At 47.5% G+C, this 6,092-nt stretch overlaps 1 protein-coding gene and 1 long non-coding RNA gene across 7 annotated transcripts in view; both read left to right on the top strand.

The window, feature by feature from the left end:
* The window catches only part of LOC113973317, a 1,255-nt gene extending 963 nt beyond the window's left edge, over window positions 1-292 (top strand). Inside the window, exon 2 of the long non-coding RNA XR_003536189.1 lies at window positions 166-292. This is a non-coding gene — a long non-coding RNA (uncharacterized LOC113973317). The remainder of the gene's footprint in view (window positions 1-165) is intronic.
* KCND3 (potassium voltage-gated channel subfamily D member 3) overlaps window positions 1-6,092 on the top strand; it is a 131,267-nt gene that overhangs the window by 39,091 nt on the left and 86,084 nt on the right. The gene's annotated exons all lie outside the window — the stretch shown is intronic.

The following is a 6,092-nucleotide window of genomic DNA, read 5'->3' on the forward strand; positions in this document are numbered from 1 at the left end:
AAAACCTGGGATCCCTGCTGCAAACTGCCCTGAACTGTGCAAATAAACCCACAAAAACCTGGGATCCCTGCTGCAAACTGCCCTGCTGAGGAAAGAAACCCACTGGGGTTTCTGCACCTTTGCTTTCAGTTCTCTTGAGCATTTCCTTCTCTAGCCCATCTCCAGCCCGTATCCAGCAGGTGTTTCCATGGCAACGCCGTGTAAAGCCATCCTTTCCCTCTGACATGGGAGAAAATGTTGAATGGCTGAACAGAATTGGCTTGGGAAAACCTGGGACTTCGACTAAAAATAGGCAAGGCAATAATGGGAGGTGATGGTGGAAAAGCTGCCCAGGGGCTTCAGACCCCTCCTGGGGGTCTGGGTACAGCTGAAGGCAATTTGTTGTTTCTCTTTGATGAGAAGAAAGAAAGGTTTTTGTTTTCTTGTAAGATGTGGAGCAGCCCTGGCAGTGTTGGCCCTTCATTCAAGTCCCCTCTTAGCAGGAATTCTCCTAATTCCATTTTATCCCATAGAAATGATTGTGAGGGACCCAGAGGGCCAGGAAGGAGCAGCAGAGCCCCAGACTCTGCCCTAAGGAATGGCTTTGCTTGAAAGCCTATAACTCTTCCAGTAAATCAGTGTAATTTGTGCTCTGATGTCCTGCACGGCTTTACAACAAGTGACAAATCAATCATTATCCAAACATCCTTTGATAATCAGTGTGGTTCCATTAATTATGATAAATGCTTTCAGCAGCTGCAGTATGTGGACCTAATGCATAATTGCTTGGGAATCATATTACCCTACTTTTCTCTTCACTTCATCAAGTACAAAGTCTCTCCAAAAACTGCCACACTCCAGCAGCTGAAGGCAGAGTTTACACAATCCACTCTTGCAAGGGTTTAATTGGAGCAAATGCAGAGTCCATTAGTATTACTGTTGTTAAATATTAAGTAATATTCCTTGAAAAGGGCCCATTACAGCTTTACAAATTACAAATATACAGGAGGACTCCATCAGTCTCCTGACCCAGGGGATTAATTGGAGCAGTTGTTGCACAGCAACACGGTGCAGGAGATTAGGACCTCACCTAATGAGCAGCACTGCATCCAATTGGAATTGCAAGGGAATTTAGCCTGGCAGAACTGCAATTACTGGATTCTGAACCCGATTGGATCAAAGCCTGGCCCTGTTCTTCAAAAAGTGCACCTTTAAGGAGCGGGAAAAGAGGTGAGAAAGGGCAATTCCCACTGGGCTTAAAGACACGAGAGGGGAAGGGGCTGAGAGGCCTCGAATCAAAGGGACAAATTCAACAAACAGGTCGCTGGATGCACCTTCACATGATTAAACCCCAGGGATTTGGGGCCACAACACATCCCTGGGAGCAGGAGTTCAGCTGCCTTTTCAGAAAGAACCAACATTTCTATCAAAACCCAGGACTTATCGTCAAAATAACACAACACGAATTTAGAAAAAGTTATAATTCTTTTCAATTCAGAGAGAAATGCCCTCGGTGGCAGGTTTTTCCCTTGTTCAGGGTCTTTTTTTTTTCCCCATTTGTCACTGGGAGTGACAGGATGCTGAATTGGGTGGATTTTTGAAGCTGCTGCTCACGAGAGCACCTGTGCTTTTATTCCCTTTCATCCCGGTGATCTCAAGGAGTCAGACCTTGGGTTTACATCCATCATCAGGGAGCTTTAAGGGAGTTTTCCAGGGTATTTGGGTAAAGCAGAACAGCTCCATTAAATCGTGAGGGGAACCAAAAGCCCGTGTTTCGGCACTTCCTTCAACATCTGTGTTATTCCTGCTGGGAAAAGTATGTTAAGATCGGTTTTAGGAGGGGAAAAAAACTTAGTTGTTTGAAAAGTTTAAAGAAAAATGGGCGTGGAATAAATATTTGGATAGATCAAAGCAGCACAGGGAGGGGGCAGGAGCAGCTCCTGGGGGTTCCTCATCCGGCAGGGACAGGGAAGCAAAGATGAGGGAACAGCTGGACCAGAGCCTGGAAATTTTAGCAGCATGGGAAATCTTAGGGAAAAAAATGTGCAGGAAGGCTGGAATGAAGGGTTCAGCTGAATTGCAGCCTGGCCTTCCCAAAAGAATCAGGATAATCAGGATCCAGACCCCGAAGCAGCCAGGTCTGAGCAGGAGCCTCAAGGAAAGTCCTGTGGTGCTCAGTCCAACTGGGAGTGCAGTTGCCCTGGGAGGAAGGACAACAATTGTCACCAAAAAGCAATATTTAAAGCGTAAAGATTAGCAGAAATTCTGCTTGGAGGACTCCTTAAAGTGGATTTTCCCCCGCAGAATTTGACTTTTTAAGACGGAATTTTCATAAAAATAATGAGGGCCGTATAAATTCTGAGTCTGAACATCCTGTTCCCGGTGCTCTGCACTTCCAGACATCCCTTTTACAGGTAAAGGGATCCTCCTGTTTGGATGCACACAGGAGAAGATTTTGCAGAGGGATTTAAATAAAAACTAATATTTTTATTTTCAGAAAAAAAAACCCACTTCAGAATAAAGGAGACAGAGTAGACACAAACCTTTAGGTTTTAACCAGAGCCTTTCCTTTTCTCATATACACGAATTCTCCTGAGGAATCTGTGTCCTCAGATCCTCAGGGATCCACGCTGGTGTGTCCCCACCTGTCCCTTTCCTGCTTTCAGGGATGTGCATCAGCCCAGTTCCAAGAGTTGTATTGCTTTTTAGCAAAGAGGGGTTTAACTCTGTATTTTCATCAATTTTCCCTAAACCTTTCGGCATTTAATGATCTGAAAATAAACCCTCTTTTGTATTTGGTGTGGTTTCGGAGTCTAATTTAGAAATGGTTTGAGAAGAGCTTTTTTTCCTCCTTTTTAGCCTTTATATCAGTCATTTCATCTGATATATGATAAGCTCAGATGAGTTTAAACTGATTCATCCTATTTTGTAATGTTTAAATGTACTTTGCTGGAGCTCCATCATAATGTCACACACTTTTAAAATGAATAATTCATCCTGCCCACCTTTTCTGAAATGCCAAAAGGATACTGAGCCTTACCAGAGAGAAGCAAATACCTTTACTTTCAAAGTACACAAGGAAACAATATAATTTAAGAGCAAATACCAAGTCCAGCTGCACCACTGCAGATCTCAATACTGTTGATCTCACCTGGGAGAACAAGTTGGAGCCCTGAAGGGAGGAAAGAGGTGCTTTTCCAGGGAAGGGACAGCTCTGCCTTAGGCACTGATGGCTCTGGGCTTCCTAAGGGGAATCAAGAACTATCTGGGAATCAGTGACAGGCACAGATAAGAGTCTGGGAGCAAAGGCCTGTCAAGGAGCTGTGTGAGGAAGGACATTGATTTTCTCCCCGTGCTGGCACTGGCTCAGGGAGAGCTTTGGCAGTTCTATATTTAGCTGCTGGATTAGGTACCTCACTAATAGCCAGGTAGAGCTTTGTCAGTTCTGAGCCCAGCAGGGATCAGGTTGAGGCTGTGGAAGGAACGTGTGTGAAACCGCCGTGTGCCGACCGGAATAAAACACAGGGATGGGGAAAGGAACCTGGAGAACTTCAAATAACAGGCAGCAGAGCCTCCCCTAGATGTAGAGCACCACGATTTCCTGTGGCCACGCTGCAAGGGCCCACTCTGACCTGGTGACATCAACCTCCCACCCCAGGGCAGGGGGCAGGTGGTCCATGGGATGTTCGTCACTCCCAGAAACAGCACTGAGCTCCCTGGGAACAACATTGGGAATTCCCCAGCCACAGGGATGGAGGAAGATGAAGGGAGCAGAAACCTCACCCCATGTCTTTGGAGAAAGAGGGCGTGCTAGGAAAAGGGGCACAAAGATGATTGGAGTGATGGAGAGACTTTCCTCCTATGAGGAAAGGCCAGGAGGGTTGGGATTGTTCAGCCTGGAGGAGAGAAGGCTCTGGGGTGACATCAGAGCCCCTTCCAGTGCCTAAAGGGACTCCAAAAGAGCTGGAGAGGGATTTTGGACACGGGCCTGGAGCAACAGGACAAAGGGGGATGGCTTCACATGGACAAGGGCAGGGTTAGATGGGATATTGGGAAGGAATTCTTCCCTGTGAGGGTGGGGAGGCCCTGGCACAGGTTGCCCAGAGAAGCTGTGGCTGGCCCTGGATCCCTGGAAGTGTCCAAGGCCAGGTTGGACAGGGCTTGGAGCAACCTGGGATAGAGGAAGGTGTCCCTGCCCATGGCAGGGGGTGGGATGAGATGAACTTCAAAGTCCCTTCCAACCAAACTGTGATTCACTGATAAGAAATGGGGCTCCCAAGCCCACATTCCCTTGGGTTACACATTTTACCTTAATTCCAGAGCAGAAAGAAGCATCTCACTCATGCACCCCTGGCTGGAGTCACTGCAGGACTGACCCTGCTTTGCTCTCAGCCCTTCGTGTGCCCGGCAGGAATTTTCTGCAAATGTCAAACAAATCCCTTTGCCCCAGGGCAGCTCCGAGGGAAAGGCAGGAGGCTGCACTGCTGCCAGGGCAGAGGAGTGAGCAGGGCCATGTGCCAGCACTGCCTGGCCTCCAGAACCCCCCTGTGCCTCATCCCTCACATTTCCAGCCCCTCAACACCCACAAACCCATCGTTACCCAGCCCCGGTATCCGAGCACCTAAATCTTAATTTGTGTTTCATAAATATTTGACACCAGGGTATTTTTACTGAATCACGGAGAAGGCAGGAGATGAACTCTCCACTGGAGATACTAAAGGCATCTGATCACTTCTGCTGAGCATTTGCAGCACTACTGGGTGTTATCACTCACCACTTCAGACGCTGCCAGCAAGAGCAAGGCAAGGACAGACCTGTATTACACAGCCTTGCTTTTGTGGAGACAAGGCTTTCAGCAAGCCCAGATCACCTCTCCAAACTTAGGAAAAAGCCTCTCCAAACACCTTATGAAACTGGAATAAATAAAAATTAGAGCAAACTAAAGAAACCTATAAAACTCAGGAGTCATTTTCCATCAAGGGCCCCAATGCTGCTCATCAAACATTGAAGAGCAGTCTGGGAATATCTGAAAAAATGACCTCATTGTCATTCTTCAAATCTTCCCTTCAAGCCTCAGAGCCCAGAGATTCTTGTGAAAGTACATGAGATGAGCCTGGAGTCCTGTGGCCACAGGTTTGCACTTTCCCCAGCAGTTTTTCACTCCCAACTCTCTTGTTTTATATGGTTGAAATGCAGAACAAATGATTGGCAGAACCCCTGGACATTCACCCTGGCTCTTTCTAATGTGACTTGTGCAGGGAAAGGGAACAATGAGATGATTGGTTTTAGTATCAGTTGCAAATCTCCCAGAGTTTTCACTCCGGAAGATAAATAAACCAAAAAAGCATTGTGGAAATGCTGTGGACATTTCCCAGATAGACCTAATTATCAGCACATTTTGGGGCAGGACTAAGTGAGAAGTGTTTAGACCTCAGCTGAGGAATCTGCCAGTGATGCCTTGAAATGACTGAACTGAAATGATTGAAATAAAATGACTGAACCTTCATTGGTGGCTAATTAATCTCAGGGGGATGATTAGGAGCACTCTGAACCCCGATGAGAAATTAATGGGTGTGGGCTCCCTTAAAAATAGGGTAGGAAAAACCAAAACCATCAACCAAAAGCTGTGTCCTGATCTTAGGTAGAGAGATCTGGGGAGGGTGCAGAGGCACAGACAGAAAATGATGGTTACAGAGAGCTCTGGGCAGGGGCTCCTGGGGTGATTCCCATGGGATTGGGTTGTTTCTAACATGGTACCTGTGCACAGAGCTCGGGCTCCGCACCACGGGGATGAGGGAGTGAGCTGGTTGCTGAGGGTTCACAAGGTTTTATGGTGTGTGAACAGACCTGGGAGCTGCTGCAAAAAGAGATGCTGACAGGAAGCTGAACATGAGCCAGAGTGTGCCCAGGTGGCCAAGAAGGCCAATGGATCCTGGCCTGGCTCAGGAACAGTGTGGCCAACAGGTCCAGGGCAGTGATTCTTCCCCTGGACTCAGCACTGGTGAGGCCACCCCTGGAGTGCTGTGTCCAGTTCTGGGCCCTCAGTTCAGGAAGGATATTGAGGTCCTGGAGCAGGTCCAGAGAAGAGCAACGAGGCTGGGGAAGGGACTGGA

Source organism: Neopelma chrysocephalum, unplaced genomic scaffold (assembly GCF_003984885.1).
Source record: "Neopelma chrysocephalum unplaced genomic scaffold, ASM398488v2 Primary Assembly neopelma1_100, whole genome shotgun sequence".
Taxonomy (NCBI): Eukaryota; Metazoa; Chordata; class Aves; order Passeriformes; family Pipridae; genus Neopelma; species Neopelma chrysocephalum.